Source organism: Vicugna pacos, chromosome 19 (genome assembly GCF_048564905.1).
Source record: "Vicugna pacos chromosome 19, VicPac4, whole genome shotgun sequence".
Classification (NCBI taxonomy): domain Eukaryota; kingdom Metazoa; phylum Chordata; class Mammalia; order Artiodactyla; family Camelidae; genus Vicugna; species Vicugna pacos.
The window spans coordinates 9,040,401-9,057,582 of NC_133005.1; the positions used below are offsets into that span (position 1 = coordinate 9,040,401).

A 17,182-nucleotide genomic window follows, 5' to 3' on the forward strand; every position below is an offset into this window, starting at 1 on the left:
ACTAAGATGCCAATCAAAAATTCCCGTGTCCAGAGTTAGAGCTGTGTGCCTTTGGGATGATCTCAGAGATGCCTCCACAGAGGCTCGGTGTGCTCTCTCTCCCACAGAGCACATAGTTCCCCTTCAGCCCAGTGGGTCTTAGCAGAGAAGGCTTCACAGATAGCTTCTCTCAGGCCTTGGGGACCAGCCTTACATTGGGCCAAGCTCTGAAAGCAAGCATGAGATCCAGGCAAAGGAGCTGGCCATGTGAGATCTTGGGGAGGGCTTTCTTCAGGGAGCCATCTGGAAGATTACATGAGGACAGTCTACAAAAGGGTGGGAGGGTTGATGATGTAAATGGATTTTAACTTTCGCTCTGAATCTGATTCTGTCCTTCTGTTTTGTTAAGCAAATGTTCTTAGGCTAGCCAGGATTCTCCTGTGTCTTTCTTTCTATTTGATCATCCAAGAGGTTTAGATAGGATCATTGTTTTAGTGTAAGAACCTTTAAAAATTCTTTGCAAATAGCATCTTATTGGGCATTTGGCCAAGACAACCAGTAAATTCTCCCAGCAGTATTGAACCCCTTTTTTACTCCAGGGGGTCCCCAAAGGTATACATGTTCCAAATCTGACCCAAAACCAAGGAGGCTTTTATATCACTTCACCGTGGACAAAAGATATCACTAAAGAAGTTGAGAAAAGAGCAGGTCCCCATCATCCAGAGTCCCTCCCAAAGGGCCCACAGAAGTAAAGAGGAGATGAATGAGAGAAACGGTTTATTTATACACATGCAGGAGCCAACCAGAAAAATAACTTCCATGTTAAATGGTGAAAGTTAAAGGCTTTATATCAACCTAACTTAATAGGGCAAAGGGAGAGGAGAGAACTGGCTTCCATGACAGGTTTCCTTCTGCATCTATTGAATCTCAGGTATCTTCAGCTTAAAGTGCCTTTGTATCAACTGTGGGTTCCATATGGTTTTCCATTCCTCGAACTTTGTTCTTCCTTTTCCAGATTCACTCATCTATTCTGAGCCCTTGGATTTTCCACGTGAATTTTAGATTGATAGTTAATTCCTGCAAAATACCACGAGGGATTTGGGTAGGCATTCTTTGAATCCTTAGACCTATTGGTGGACAGTTGCCATCTTGGTAGAATTAAGCCTTCTGCTCCATGAATATGGGGTTATTTTCTGTGAATGTAGGTCTTGATTTTTCGCAACAAAATCTCTCATCTATTGTAGTCTTCAGTGTCCAAGTCTGGTACTTCTTCACCTCTGTGGGATGCTGATTCAGAACAGACACGACCTCCTGGAGAACCTCTACTGCCACGGAGCTGACTTGCAACTGAATCCTGAAAAGGCTTTCTTCTTTACTGATTCTTAACTCCTGTGAAATTCATCTTTTACTCATAAATGCTTATTGTCCTCATAATAAATCTATTAAAATGGGATTAATGTACTTTAATTACCATAGATGAGTTGATTTCACACATATGTGGTCGTGCAGATGGGACCATGAATGCAGACGGTGGGTCTGCATACTTGCACCGTGAGGCCTCCCTTGACATCAGATAAAGCCCAGGCACCTGCTTTTCCAGATGCACAGCATTCATTCATCCAAGTGAACCAGAACTGATGGACACCATCCCCTCTCCATCAACCTTAGTGTCGCTTTAATTCCCACTGTTTCAAACAGTTCATTACAATGACGTACTTGAAAAGAGAGCTTTCAATAGGTGTGCAAGCACTTTAGTGGGATGAACTCTAAGAATCAGCACTGCTGCAGAAGGGATGCACCTAAGGTCCTTTGATGTGTCCTGCACACTGTTCCCCCGGAGAGGAGTGTCTGTTCTCTCTTCCCTCCAGGGGACCTGCTGGGGCCTCTGCCTCCTCCTGTTGTCACCAGAGCTGGTTGCCACCAGGCTAAAGACCTGCCAGTGTGATGGTGACCAGTGCTGTCTCTTCAGTGTGTCCGTCTGCCTGTGTCCTCACCTGACAGGTCGAGCATCTCTAGCACACACTGGCCACCTGCATTGCCTCTCATTGAAACTGCCCATGTGTGTTCTGTTTCTGTTGAGAACACTGGGTTTTGAGAGGATTTTTGGACCACAGGGATGTGAATCCTTTCTCTAACCTTGGATTATGAGGAATGCATTTTCTAGGTTGTGGTTTATTTTCCCTGCTGTTTTTCTGGGCTTTTGCTTGTCTTTTGATTTGTTTGGTTTTGTTTTTGCCACAGGAGGCAAAACAGGAGTTTTTTCTCCATTCTGTCTTCTGGCTGTGGTGCCACAGGAGAAACAACAGTGTCTACACTGAGAATATGCACAGAGTTTAAAAGGGCTTCATTTCGTACATCACATCTTTAATCCACCTAGATTTCCCATCCAAATAATAAAAGTGCTATTTGAAGTGAAAACAAAACAAAAAAATCACCAGCCCCACTTAAAACATATGATCAGGCACAAAAAGCCACCTTTCATAGAGTTTCATTGACAGGGAACACCCAGGCGAAGTAAAGACACCCAGAGAGGAAGAGGACTCTGGGCTGACAGGGGCTGGGGGAGGGAGGGAGAGGAGTGCAAGCTCTGGCTCCAGGCTTTTACTTTGAGGAAAGAAATAGTGTGAAACTAGATGGTAGTGATGGTCGCACAACATTGTGAATGCAGTTAATGCTCCTGAATTGCACAATTTAAAAGGGAAAAAATCTATATTTTATTAAAGGAAACTTAAAATGGAAAAATAAATGATGCCATAAATGATGTGAAACGGACAAACTAAACTAAAGAAAAAACAAGGAAAAACAAATCCAGGGGAAGGGAAGTCAAGTTCGGGTAGGGGAGGGGATTCATGGTGGGAATTTGGAGAAGAAGGTGTGGGTGGGCACAGAGGGGGCTCAGCCCTAGGGGTGGTGATGCCTGAACTGGTTCTCCATTGCCCAGGGGTCCAGGTGCAGGTGCAGGAGCTGCAGGATCTTCAGGAGCAGCAGGAGCAGCAGGAGGGAGCTTGGGGGTCTCCTACTGGATCCTGATGGTCCTGTTTTTGGTCTCTGGCATCTTCCCCTGCCCCTGCCTGCTCTGGATCTGTAACTGTTGGAAGTGGAGAGAGCTTTAAGTCTAGTGGAAGTGCTCATGCTGTGAGAGAGGAAAACTTTACCCATGTGCCTCCCTTTCCATGTGCCTCTTCAAGGACAGACAACTTCCCAGAGCTTTCCAGACAGCTCCCACCCAGCAAGTGACCACAGGATGTGTTCTGTGACTGAATTCTTCCAGACAGGTGGTCTGAGGACAGTCTTTGCTCTGGTCCCAGCAGCAGCCTTTGGGGACGCCTCCCTATGTGGCCCAGCCCTCGGCCCTCCCTCACCTACACACATGCACCGAGCCCCGCCCTTCTCGCCTCTGGGCTCTGCCTCGGGGGGCTCCTGGTCCTCCACCTGACTCCCCAGGAGGTGAGCACGGTGCTTCAGGTCGGAGCCGGGTGTGCTGAGCAGGACCCTGAGGAGGGGCCTGGGTGGTGTCTGGGCAGGAGGCCAGGGTGGTGAGGACCCCTCCATATCCAGACTCACCTGGAGCCTGTGCTGGCCCTCACAACTGTGGCGCACCAGCCCCTCACTCAGGGAAGTGGCATGGGTGTCCTTGTCCACCAGCTCCTGTGGTGTCGGGCCCTGCAATGACAGTGACTGGCAGCTAGCCCAGTCCTGAGCTCTCAGAGCCCTGCCCTGCCAGGGCAACTCCTGCTTCTGCCCACTTAACCCTCTGCTGCCAGATCAGACTGGGACCTTGGTCAGCTCAGACAGTCACCCAGGAGAGAAGAGACACACACAGAGGGCATGGGCTCCATCTCAGGAAGGAGGGCCCTGCCCCTGCTCTCCACACCCCAGCCAGCCAGCTGTGACCCAGGTTGTGGATGTGATAAGCCCCCCAGGCCTCTGACCCTTCCTCAGCCTGCTCATGCTTGAGGCAGGACCCCTACCTGAACATGACTGCTCCACCTCCACCAGCCAGGAAGGGGCTGTGGGGCTACCAGGGTGGGATCTGAGTGGTGGCCCGGCCTGGGCGGGCCTGCCCTGGTCCTCCCTGTGTTACCTTTGGGTCTCTCTGGCCAAAAGGCCAAAGGCACCTTGGGTGAGACCTGACCCAGCGCCGGCACCGCTGGCCCAGCCCCTTGCTGTGGGCTTTCTGGGGGCCGTGGACTCGGGCTGTTGGGATGCAGCAGAACACGCCTCTGTCTCCAACCAAGTAAGCTGAGTAGAGGCTTCTCTACAGAGTGGGTGCCCGGTGACCATGGTTCTAAGTTCTGTTGGGATCTATTGCCAGGGAAGTGAGGTCACTTCCTGGGGTCCCCTTGCCCAAGCCACCTCCTTACACAAAGCTCCCCAAGGGCCTTTCTGGGCTACCAATGACTCAGTTCCCACCCCATGCCATGTCCACACACAGCGACACCAATTCAGACCCCCCATAGCCCTGGGGAGGCCTGGATGCAGCCAGGGCCGCAGCTCTGAGGTCACAGCTGGCTTCAAACCTGGCTCCCCCTCCTCAGCAGTGCAGTCACTCTGGACAAGCCACATGCCTCTCAAGGTCTCCCTAGTCCCCAGTGGCAGAGTGGGGATCATTCTGGCCTCTGCTCCCTAGGGAAGCCATCATGTCTCTAGACCCATAAACACCTACCACACCTGTCACCCCTGTGGGCTGGCATCACAGGGAGCTCATGCACAGACTCAGCAAAGGTAAGACCCCACAGAGGGCTGGCGCAGCCCAGAGCACACCCCACACAGGCCGGGGTCTGCCCCGGGGTCTGGAGAAAGTCACTCTCCTTGCTGCCTGCTTCCCAGCTCCCTGTCAGGGGGTTGAAATTAAACACAACTCTGACATCATCCACTCTAGCATACAACCTCCTAGGTCATTCTGTCCTGTTTAGGTCCAGGCTGTGTCCCATCTTGGCCTCTGGGGTGGGCCGCCCCACAATCGCTCCCTGCTTTTTTGCCTTCTGGTCACATGTCCTTGTGTGATCCCCACACCCTCCCCTGCAGGGTGGATGGACCTTAGGCCTGGGTTCTGATATGTAGACTGACTTATGAAAATGTGCATGACTTCCATTCATTCCCAGCTCCAGTGTTCATTCTCTCTCTCTGTCTCTCAGTGCCTGTCTGTCTTCTCTTTCTCTCTCTCCCTATGCTTCTCTGTGTTTCAGTCTGTCTCTTTCCTGGATGTATGTGTGTATACATTTATGTGTATATGTGTGTATTTATGTATGTGTAATTTTAGGGTCCAGGGCAGGTCACTTCTGAAAATGCCTTGATGACATATTGATTCTTTTGAATTCATGTTACTGAAGAAAAAACATCTTTGATAGTTGTGCAAGGACTTTGATCGAATCAGCTGTAAGGATCAGCACTGCTGGAGAAGGGATGCACCTGTGGCCCTTTGATATGTCCTGCACCCTGTTCTCCCAGAGAGGAGTGTCCATTTACTCTTCCCTCTAGGGGACCTGCTGGGGTCTCTGCCTCCTCACCTTGTCACCAGAGCTGGTTGTCACCAGGCTAAAGACCTGCCAATGTGATGGTGACCAGTGCTGTCTCCAGTGTGTCTGCCTGTGTCCTCACCTGAGAGGTCGAGCATCTCTAGCAGACACTGGCCATCTGCACTGCCTTTCATTGGAACTGCCTGTGTGTGTTCTGTTTCTTTTCAGAACACTGGGTTTTGAGAGGTTTTTGGACTACAAGGATGTGAAGCCTTTCTCCAACCTTGGGTCATGAGGAATGCTTTTCCCAGGTTGTGGTTTGTCTTCCCAGCTGCCTTTCTTGGCCTTTGTGTTTTGGTTTTTTTTATTTTATTTTGCCACAGGAAGAGCTAAGCATCTCCCTTCTGGCTCTGGTTTCACACTTAGAACAGCAGTGCCTACCCCAAGATTAGGCACACAGTTACTAAAATGGCTTCATTTAGTACTTCTCATCTTTAATCCATCTGCATTTTCCTCTCAAAATACAAAAATACTAATTTATGTAAAAACAAACAAAAATTCACCAGTCCCTGATTAAGATATGTGGGCAGAAAAAAAAAGCCACATTTTACATGATTTCATTGATAGGGAACCTCCAGGGTAGGTAAAGACACACAGAGAGAAATGGGTTTAGGGCTTGTCACAGGCTGGGGGAGGGAGGATGTGGGGTTCACTTTGAATACAAGCTTTTACTTTGAGGAAGGAAATAGTCTGAAACGAGTGGTGTTGGTCTCACAGCATTGTGAATGCACCTAATGCTCCTTAATTGCACAATTTAAAATGGGAAAAGGCTAAACTTTATTCTTATAAACTTAAAACATAAAAACAGAATATACTATAATAGAAAAGAACAAATCTGACTCCATAATAGATCTGTTCTTTTGGCTTTAACCCTGTGCCCTGTTTTTTAGGTTTGGTCTTACTAGCTCTGCACCTTTTGTAAAACAATGTTGCCTTTAGCCTGAAATATACAGGAGAGCCTGTTCTCAAGGCTCTGACCCTTAAGGATATTAACACTTTTGCACTTACATAAAGACAAGTTGCAGAATAGAAAATAACTTGTTTTGTTAGAGGTTTTACAGAGGCACTATGACCTGACCCACGTGGACAGCTGCAGACCAAGATAATGGCAGACTAATATTCTGGAGAACCATCTTCCCCAAGTCAGACTTCAGGCTCCTTTTCTACTAAAAAGGGGAGGAGTTGTGGTTGGTTGCTTAAAAACTTCTTGGTCTAGGATTTCTTTGTTCTTGGAATCCTTTGCAGCTGTCCACATGGACACTTAGCCGACAAGGCTAAGGCTAAAAAACAGGGCACAGGGTTAAAGGAAAAGGAACAGATGTAATATGGAGTCAGATTTGTTCTTTTCTATTACAGTGCCTTTTGGTGAAAGCTAAGAGGATGTTTCCTGGGTGGGTCCTCCACTGTCCTAGGCTGGGGTTCCCACAGGATCCCTGCCAGATTCACCAGGACTGTGGACCTGATCTCCCCCAGAGAAAGTAACAATTGGTGATTAAAACTGCCTGTCAATTTCCCTTCAATTGCCTGTAAACTATACCACTCAGGGGATGTCTCTTTGGCCAGTCAATGGTCAGTCTCCCCCGATGGAAGGGACCAGCGTCATGGCGGGCTCCAAGGTAGCCTGGCCAGTGCAGCTGCCTGCTTTGCACTCCAGCCTTGGCTTCCTAATGTGGGCACTTTCAAAGCTCCTGTCCCTCTTCCCTATGGCCTGGCATGAATGAACAAGGTCCCTGCACCCACCTGGGCTGACCCAGGCCATGTACACAGCCCACCACCTGCTGTCCACCCCTGGGCTCAAGTGCACCCTCTGAACTCCCCCACCCCCACAGGTCCATGTGCCCAGTGCTGCCGCCTAGGGGTCCAGAGCACCATCAGGACCATCAACGACCCAAGGCACACAGGTCAGTGGCAGGCAGCCCGGAATCACCCTGACCCGCCGTTTGAGGCACAGGGGGCGGGGGTCAGGGCACCAGGGCAGGAATTGGACCCACCTCCAGCCCAGCCTGCTTCACTCTGTAGCCTCAGACACTAGCTATGCAGGTGCATACTAGGCTGGATCCCCTGCTTGTGGCAGTCACCATCGTGACTGGAGCCCGACTTTCCCACCCCAACCATGGAGCGAGGGGTGACGGGATCAGCTTCTGGCAGGGGTTCACTCAGTGAGTGGGGGGTCCCACAGTGAGGGGGTACAGGCTGAGGGGTTAGGGACTGCTCTGAGTGGAACTGACCCAGCTAAGAGGTGAGGGAGACCATCTCAGGATGTTGGGGGGTCCTGTGGTGAGGCATTTGGGGTGAGGTAGAGTGCAGGGGCCAAGGTTAGGACCTAGCAGGATGGAGTGTGGGGGTTGGGACCTCAGTGTGAGGAGGAGCCCTGTCTTCCGGATCTGATGGGAGACTGGGCCTGGCCGGGAACGGGAGGGTAGTAATGGGAAGGGGGAAGTGAGTGTGGGGAGTGGGGCTGGGGGTGCGTGGCCTAGCCCAGGGCGGTAGTGGTTCTGGTTGAGTGCCGGGACCCAGGTGGTGGAGGGATGGGGGCGTTGGGGATGTAGACCCAGCGGGGCGGGCAGCGGGGCCGAAAAGCCCTACCGCCCCAGCACCCCACCGCCGCGCCCCGCCAGGGCCCTCCCGGCCCCTGGCGCCCCGTCGGGTACGGCAAGAACCCCAGCCGAGCGCCCGCGCTGCTGGCGGGAGGAGGAGGGGCGTGCAAGCGCGGGCGCACGGACGCGCGGAGGCAGGAGCCCGCCCAGAGCGTGTGGAAGCCGGGCGGGAGCGGGGTGCTCCTGGACCAGCTCCCAGAGGAGGAAGTGGCCTGGGGTCCAGGCCACCGCTTGCCGTCGCTTCCCCTGTCCCCGCCAGGCAGGTAAAGGGGCGCCGGTGAGGGAGCGCAGGTTGGGGGGTCCGGCGGGTGAGGCCGGGGCGGCGCGGCCGGTTAGGACCCTGATGCGGGTCCGAGGCCACCGCCGTGGTTCGTGATGCCCCACCCCCACAACGTTAGTAGTCCCTGAACCCCGCGTCTTTGCCGGCTTGTACCTGGGTTTGGAAAAGCGTTAGGGCCCCGGGAGGTGGGAGGGTGCCTGATGGCCCTGGAGCACTTCCAACTGGCTCTCAAACCATAACCTGCTCCCGGGAGGTGGGTGTGGTGCCGTCACAGGGCCGCTGTGGCGGCTGCGGGTGGGATGGGGGCTACCCCGTCCGAGCCCCTGCATTGTTCCCTATTCCCCTGAGGCCTGGACTGGAGTAGCCTCTGCTTCCACATGTTCATGGGGTGCACGTCTCACGGTCAGACTGCCCCTGAAGAGCGGACGCGGTGTTGTCTGGGTGCAGGGGCGGTGGAGGTGGCGGCGGGGAGAGGGGTTTGTCCCATTGAGCCTGTGGATTTGATCCCATCTTCCCCGCGTCCTGTCCTGGGGGCGGCCTCTAAAGCCCCAGATTGAGGGGACTCAGGTTACAGGTCAGTCTGCTCCAGGGAGGCGGACACGATGCGGTCATTGTGCGGGGGCGGCGGTAGCGATAACAGGAAATGGGAGCAAATCCCCGCGCTCACACAGGGCAGCCCCAGTCCCGCCGACCCCTGACAGCACGGCGCCCACCTTCCAGGAGCAGGCTGACCTGTAACCTGAGTCCCACGATCCTGGGGCAGCAGAGGCCAAGCCCAGGACAGGTCACGAGGGAGTTTGAAGCAAATCCACAGGCTTGCATGGGCAGATTCTGTAACCAGCTGCTGCTGCCCCTGCCTCCAACCACAAAGCACCCATCTCCCAGGAGCCGGCTGACCTGGAGACGTACCTGGGGCAGCAGATGCGGCCCCCAGGCCATACCTCAAGGGAGATGGGGGCAAATAGACTAGCTTGCCAGGGGCAGCACCCCTCTCCCCGTCGCTGCCCTGGGTTCATGGATCACTTGCTAACAGATCAGTTGGCGCCAGGGAGGCAGACTTGGCCCGGTCAGGGGGCGGCGGCTGCGGGGAGGGGTGCTGCCCCAGGAGGACCAGGTGGACTTGCTTCCATCTCCCCCGGGGCCTGTCCTTGGGGCGGCCTCAGCTGCCCCAGGTTCGCAGGATGCATGTCTTCATGTCAGCCTGTTCCTGGAAGGATGGCGCAGTGCGGTCAGGGGGCAGCATCAGCAGTGGGCAAGGACTTTAGGAGGACTGGGCTCTAGCCCAGGATAACTCACTCTCTTTTCTTTTCTTGCTTCCCCAGTTGGTGGCTGTAGCAGCTTTTCCATTATAGATTATTACCAGATAGTGAACATAGGTTTCTGTGATATACAGAAAAACTTTTTAAATAATTTATTTTTATATATAGTGGCTGACATTTGTAAATCTCAAACTCCAAAATTTACCCCTTCCCACCCCCTTTCCCTGGTAACCATAAGATTGTTTACTAAGTGTGCAAGTCTGTGTTGTAGATGAGTTCATAGTGCCTCTTTTTTTTTCAGATTGCACATATGAATATTATGGTATTTTTGTTTATTTTTCTGGGTCACTTCATTTAGAATGATGATCTCTAGGTCCATCCATGTTGCTGCAAATGGCATTATTTTATCCTTTTTTATGGCAGAGTAGAATTCCATTGTAGAAATATACCACACCTTCTGTATCCAATCATCTGTTGCTATGTTTAGGTTTCTTCCATGTCTTGGCTGTTGTATACAGTAGTGCTATGAATACTGGGGTGCAGGTATCTTTTCACATTGGAGTTCCCTCCAGACATATACCCAGAAGTGGGACTGCTGGATCATAGGGTAAGTCTATTTTTAGTTTTTTGAGGAATTTCTGTACTGTTTTCCATAATGGCTGCACCAAACTACATTCCCACCAGCAGTGTAAGAAGGTTCCCTTTTCTCCACACCCTCTCTAGCATTTATCCTTCATGAACTTTTGAGTGATGGCTATTCTGACTCTTGTGGGCTGATACCTTATTGTAGTTTTGATTTGTGTTTCTCTGATAATTAGTGATACTGAGCATTTTTACATGTGCCTATTGGCCATTTGTAGTCTGTTTTGGAGAAATGCTTGTTTATGTCTCCCCATTTTTGGATTGGGTTGTTTGTTTTTTGTTACTAAATTGTATGAGCTGTTAATATATTCTGGAAATTAAGCCTTTGTCAGTTGAATCATTTACAAATATTTTCTTCCATTCCGTAGGTTGTCATTTTGTTTTACTTATGGTTTCCTTTGCTTTCCAGATGCTTATGAGTTCAATTCGGACCCATTACTTTATTTTTGCTTTCACTTCTGTTCCTTGGTAGATTGTCCTAGGAGAAAGTTGCTGAGATATATGTCAGATAATGCTTTGCCTATGTTTTCTTCTAAGAGGTTTATAGTGTCTTGTCGTATGTTTAAGTTTTTAAGCCATTTTGAATTTATTTTTGTGTATGCTGTGAGGGAGTAGTCTAACTTCATTGATTTACATGCAGCTGTCCAGTTTTCCCTACACCATTTGCTGAAGAGACTGTCTTGACTCCATTGTATATTCTTGCCTCCTTTGTCAAAGATTAAGTGACCAAAAGTTTGTGGGTTTATTTCTGGGCTCTCTCTTCTCTTCCATTGATCCATATGTCTGTTTTTGTACCAATACCATGGATGACTGTAGCTTTGTAGTATTGTCTGAAGTCTGCGAGGGTTATTCTACCAGCATCGGTCTTTTTTCTTCAGCAATGCTTTGGTAATTCTGGGTCTTTTGTGATTTCACATAAATTTTATGGTTATTTATTGTAGTTTTGTGAAAAATGTACTGGGTAATTTGATAGGGTTTGCATTAAATCTGTAGATTGCTTTGGGCAGTATGGCCATTTTAACAATGTTAGTTCTTCTAATGCAAGAACATGGGCTATCTTTCCATTCCTTTAAGTCCTCTTTAATTTAGTCAGTGTTTTGTAGGTCTGTGCATATAAGTGTTTCATGTCCTTGGTCAGATTTATTCCTAAGTATTTTACTTTTTGAATGCAATTTAAAAAGGGATTATTTCATGTAAAGAAATGCCACTGATCTCTGGGTGTGGATGTTGTGTCCTGCTGCCTTGATGAGTAGTAGCTCTAGTAGTTTTTGTGTGGAGCTTTTAAGGTTTTCTATACATAGTATCATGCCATCTGCATATAATGGCAATTTCACTTCTTTTCCAATTTGGATCCCTTTTATTTCTTTTTCTCACTTAATTGCTATGGCTAGGAATTCCAATAGTATACTGAATAGAAGTGATGAGAGTGGACACCCTTGTCTGGTTCCAGACTTCAGCGGAAAAGCTTTCAGCTCTCTTGGTAGCGTATTATGATGACTGTAGGTTTGTCATGAATAGCTTTTATAATGTTGAGATATGTTTCCTCTATACCCACTTTAGTAAGACCATGGGCACAGTGTGGCCAGGGGGCTGGGAAGATGGCAGAGGCCATAACTGTGGCCGTGGTGGCGTGGGGATGGGGTCTGTCCCTTGGGAGCCAGTTACTTGCTCCCATCTCTCCTGCTGCCTGGCCTGGGGGTGGCTTCTGCTGCCCCAGGTTCCTCTTTAGGTCAGACTGCTCCCTGGAGGCCTGTGTGATCCAGTCAGGGAGCAGTGGGGACGATGAAAGCTGTGGTAGCTTTCAAGGTGGGAATAGCAGGGAGCTGCCATTTGCGAGCTGGGAGATTTGCTCCCAATTCCCTGTACCCTGGCCTGGGGGCGGCCTCTGTTGCCCCAGGTTCTCTGGAGGAACAGCCCCAGGTCAGCCAGCTCCCAGGAGCTTTGTGCGCTGTGGTCAGGGGACTGGGGCGGAGGTGGCGGTGGTGGGAGGGGGGCTGCCAGGTGTGAGCCACTGGGTGTGTTTGCATCTCTCCCGAGGCCTGGCCTTGGGCGGCATTTGCTTACCCAGGTTCTCCTGATGCACGTTTTAGGATTACCTTGCTCCCTGGAGGCCTGTGTTGTGCTGTCAGGGGTCTGAGGGTGGCTGCGGCATTGACGGCGGGGGTAGGGGGCCTGCCCAAGATGCTCCAGTCTACTTGCTCCCATCTCCCCTACAGCCTGGCCTGGTGCTGGCCTCTGGTGTCCTAGGTTCTCAGGACGCAGGTTACAGGTCATCCTGCTCCTGGGAGGCGGGCGCGGTGCAGTCAGTGTGCAGGGGGCGGCTGCAGCAGGAAATGGGAGCAAATCCCCAGGCTTGCACGGGGTCAGCCCCAGTCGTGACACCGCCGCTGCCGCCCTCTGACCGCGCTGCACCCGCCTCGCAAGAGCAGGCTGACAGGGAGAAGTGCGTTCCGCGAAGCTGGGGCAGCAGAGGCCGCCCCAAAGCCAGGCAGGGGGGGAGATGGGAGCAAGTGGACAGGGTCGCAGAGGCATCTCCTACACTCATTGCCGCTGCCCCCTGACCGCACCACGCCTGGTTCCGGGCAGCAGGCTGACAGGGAGACCTGCCTTCCAGGAAGCTGAGGCAACAGAGGCCACCCCCAGGCCAGGCTGTGGGGAAGATTGGAGCAAGTCGACTGGTTTCTGGGTTCTGGGTTCCCCTCCCCTGCAGCTGTCGTCATCCCTTCTGCAGCCTCCGCACCTTGACTGCACAGCTCTTGCCTCCCAGGAGCAGGCAGTTCCCAAGACGTGCATCCTGCAAATCTCGGGCAGCAGAGGCCGCCCCCAAGATAGGCTGCTGGGGAGATTGAAGCAAATCTAAAGGCTTGCATGGCAGCACCGCTAACCCACTGCCGCCACTTCCCTGACAACACTGTGGCCACTTCCCAGGAGCAGGCTGACCTGGGGAGGTGCCTCCATCAAAGCTGGAGCAGCAGGAGTTGCCCCCAGGCCATGATGCAGGGGAGATGGGGGCAAATAGACCAATTCCCCACTGCTGCCCCAGGTTCCTGGAACACTTGCTTCCAGGTGAGTTGGCTCCTGGGAGGTGGGCGCAGTCCTGTGGCCTGTTCTGGGGGCGGCCTCTGCTGCCCCAGGTTCACTGGTCACATGTCTTCATGTCAGCCTGCTCCTGGGAGGAGGGTGCAGTGCGGTCAGTGGGCAGCGTCAGCAGGAGGCAAGGACCTTAAGAGGACTGGGCTCTAGCCCAGGATAACTCACTCTCCTCTTCTTGTTTCTTTAGGTAGTGACTGTAGTGACTTTTCCATTATAGACTATTATGAGATATTGAGCATAGGTCTCTGTGCTATACAGAAGAGACTTTTAAAAAAAAAAAAATCTATTTTTGTATTCAGTGACTAAGATTTGTAAATCTCACACTCCCAAATTTATCTTTTCCCACCCCCTTTTCCTGGTAACCATAAGATTGTTTACTAAGTGTGCAAGTCTGTTTTGTAGATGAGATCCTAGTGTCTTTTTTTTTTTTTTAGATTGCACATATGAGTGATACAATATGGTATTTTTTCTTTTTCTGGCTTACTTCACTTAGAATAATGATCTCTATGTCCATCCATGTTGCTGCAAATGGCATTATTTTATCCTTTTTTATGGCAGAGTAGTATTCCATTGTACAAATATACCACATCTTCTTTATCCAGTCATCTGTTGCTATGTTTATGTTTCTTCCATGTCTTGGCTATTGTATTTAGTGGTACTGTGAACATTGAGGTAAAGGTATCTTTTCACGTTAGAGTTCCCTTTGGATATATACCCAGGAATGGAATTGCTGGATCATAGGGTAAGTCTATTTTTAATTTTTTGAGGAATTTCTATACTGTTTTCCATAATGGCTGCACCAAACTACCTTCCCACCAGCAATGTAGGAGGGTTCCGTTTTCCCCATGCCCTCTCCAGCATTTATCATCCATAACCTTTCAAATGATGGCCTTTCTGACTGATGTGAGGTGATACCTCACTGTAGTTTTGATTTGCATTTCTCTGATAATCAGCGATATTGAGCATTTTTTCATGTGCCTATTGGCTATTTGTATGTCTTCATTGGAGAATTGCTTGTTTAGATGCTCTTTCCATTTTTGGACTGAGTTTTTTTTGTTGTTGTTGTTTTTTCTTTTGTTATTAAGTTGTATGAGCTGTTCATATATTCTGGAAATTAAGCCTTTGTCAGTTGAATCATTTACAAATATTTTCTCCCATTCTGTAGGTTGTCATTTCATTTTGCTTATGGTATCCTTTGCTGTGCAAATCCTTATGAGTTTAATCATGTCCCATTTGTTTATGTTTGCTTTTATTTCCATTTCCTGGGTAGACTGCCCTAGGAGAACATTGCTAAGATTTATGTCAGAATATTTTGCCTATATTTTCTTCTAGGAGATTTATCATGTCTTGTCTTATATTTAAGTCTTTAAGCCATTATGAGTTTATTTTTGTGTATGGAGCGAGGGAGTGTTCTAACTTGTTGATTTATATGCTGCTATCCAGTTTACCCAACACCATTTGCTAAAGAGACTGTCCTTTCTCTATTGTATATTCTTGTCTCCTTTGTTGAAGATTAATTGACCATAGGTCTGTGGATTCACTTCTGGGCTCTCTATTCTATCCCGTTGATCCGCATGTCTCTTTTTATGCCAGTACTTTGCTGTTTTGATGCCTGCAGCTCTGTAATGTCTGGTCTGGGAGGGTTATTCCTCCAACTTCATTCTTTTTCTTCAGTATTGCTTTGGCAATTCTGAGTCTTTTATGATTCCATATAAACCTTAAGATCGTTGGTCCAGTTCTGTAAAAAATGTCTTGGGTAATTTGATAGGGGCCGCATCAGATCTGTAGATTGCCTAGGGCAGAATGGCCATTTTAATGATGTTGAGTCTTCCAATCCAAGAGCATGGGGTATCTTTCCTTTTTTAAAGTCTTCTTTAATTTCCTTAATCAAAGTTTTGTAGTTCTTCACATATAAGTCATTCACCTCCTTTGTCAGATTTATTCCTAAGTATTTTATTGTTTTGGATTCAATTTTAAAAGGGAGTGTTTCTTTACTTTCTTTTCTTGTTGATTCATTGTTCGTGGCTAAAGAGTTGTACCATTTTTGAATATGTAATCCAAGAAGTGTGTGGAGACTCAATTGTTATAGACGCTCCACAGTGCAACCTAATGGAGCAGTGTGAACTTGTACACATTTTTAGATTCTGTAGCATATTTTATTCCCAATTACAGATTTCCTCTAGATTGTTCATGTGTGGATTTCTGGGGCATTTATAATGTTATATTCCACATCTGCCCTCTCTTTCATACTTAGGCAATACACTCGTTCCCCTCAAAATCCATCTGTTCCTTCTCTGTGGTTCTTCAGTTTGTATCATCCTCCATATTTCAGGTTTCGGACAACAGGCATGTCTGCTCTCTTGTTGTTCTTGTCATCTTTTTTCAACTGTCATCCATTTGAAAGTGTTAATTATTGAAGATGAGAAACATCACCTTTCATGGAATCATACTAGGGCCATAAAATATTTCATAGCTGAAATCTTGGAACATCTGCCTGGGATGCTTGGCAAAAGTAAACATGGCTTGTCATTTCCCTTTCCCAGTTTGTGGATGTGAACACACCAGCCTTCTTCTCAGTGACTTGGCTCACCTGGAACGTCGGCCTGACTGGCCCTCTGCCTGCTCCGCATAGCATTCTGTATGGTCTTGAAAATCTGACTCAGGAACTCAAGGTAGGTTGGAGCAGAAACAGCAAGAGCCTGCGGAAAGATGACAGGAGCTTCCCAAGGGGTAGTTGCCGTAACTAGTAAATGCTCTTCCCATTGTCCCAAGTCAAGGCTGGCAGCCACTAGGGAAATTCAGAGACTTTCTAAGTCGGTATTTTTCAAACTTGAGAACTATAATTTAATGATTGCTCTTAAGCTCACGTACTCCCAGTATTTGGCCTAAATCAATTTTATTATGTTTCTTAAATATGTACAAACATAAAATCAGATATGAACTCATTATGCTTATTAGCTCTGTAAAATAGAAAAAAAGTAATCCTTAAGGAAGCCTAAAAAAACAATAAAATTCAAATTAAAAACATTAATGTAAAATAACAGGATTTTTGCTGAAAGCCACTTGCTACTTGCAACAAGAATATGATACCAAGCGCTTCCACCGAGGTTCTTCCGTCAGCATGTGACACGTGGTAACTCAGTTCTCCCGCCTTCCCACCATCAGAACTAGACAGCCCTTTGTGAAGGGTCCTCAGAGGACATCTGGCATCGCTCAACAAGCGCACATGACTCACGTGCTCCATCTGCCTTATGCTCAAGCAGGCATGCGAGGGGAGGTGCTGAGGCCAGGCTGTATTCCTCTCTCTGGTGCCCAGCCTGGGTTCCAGAAATGCCTACATTAACATTGAAGTTTACTGTCAAGATGAAAACAAAGTTAAAATTTCATAGTAGAATGTACTTCATCAAGAATTAATTGGAGAAACACTATTCTAGGACGTTGTGAAAGCTTTCAGTTGTTAGTGGGATAAGGAGGAAATGTTAAGGAAATTTGGGTTGTTTAGCTTGATTTTTAAAAAAAGATGAAAAGTGACTACTTATACACAATTGATCAATTATCATTTACTGAGAGATTCTGGAATGTCCCAGGAGTGCACTCGGTTCCCTGGGGGTTTTATTGCCCCTAAAATGTAGGCACAACTCTATAGCTTAGAGTCTATGTGATTAAAAAAATAATTAAACAATAAATAATTAGCAAAAATGTATAATTACCATGTGATTTATGAAAACTTAAGAATTTTCTTTATATAATAGAATACTAGAATTGGAGAAACAAATAAGATTCAGAGTAACCAGAAAAGGTGCCATTATTAGA

General features: G+C 48.6%; 1 protein-coding gene and 1 long non-coding RNA gene across 14 annotated transcripts in view; one reads left to right on the plus strand and one right to left on the minus strand.

Annotated features, from left to right (window-relative positions):
• Nucleotides 1–2,832: 2,832 nt before the first annotated feature.
• LOC140687241 (uncharacterized) lies at nt 2,833–4,201 on the minus strand. Its single transcript, XR_012061416.1, has 3 exons — nt 3,951–4,201; nt 3,544–3,642; nt 2,833–3,067 (listed from the first exon to the last, which is right to left on the minus strand). It is a non-coding gene; the product is annotated as an uncharacterized lncRNA (long non-coding RNA).
• A 121-nt stretch (nt 4,202–4,322) lies between these two features.
• LOC140687365 (ephrin type-A receptor 4a-like) overlaps nt 4,323–17,182 on the plus strand; it is a 47,375-nt gene continuing 34,515 nt past the window's right edge. For 12 of the 13 annotated variants that reach the window (XR_012061617.1, XR_012061615.1, XR_012061616.1 and 9 more), the window contains exons 1-3: nt 4,323–4,704; nt 7,328–7,399; nt 15,913–16,041. The gene's annotated coding sequence lies outside the window, so the exon portion shown is untranslated. Of the gene's footprint in view, nt 4,705–7,327; nt 7,400–10,121; nt 10,242–15,912; nt 16,042–17,182 lie in introns of all 13 variants that reach the window. The other variant, XM_072943780.1, reaches the window with a different exon arrangement.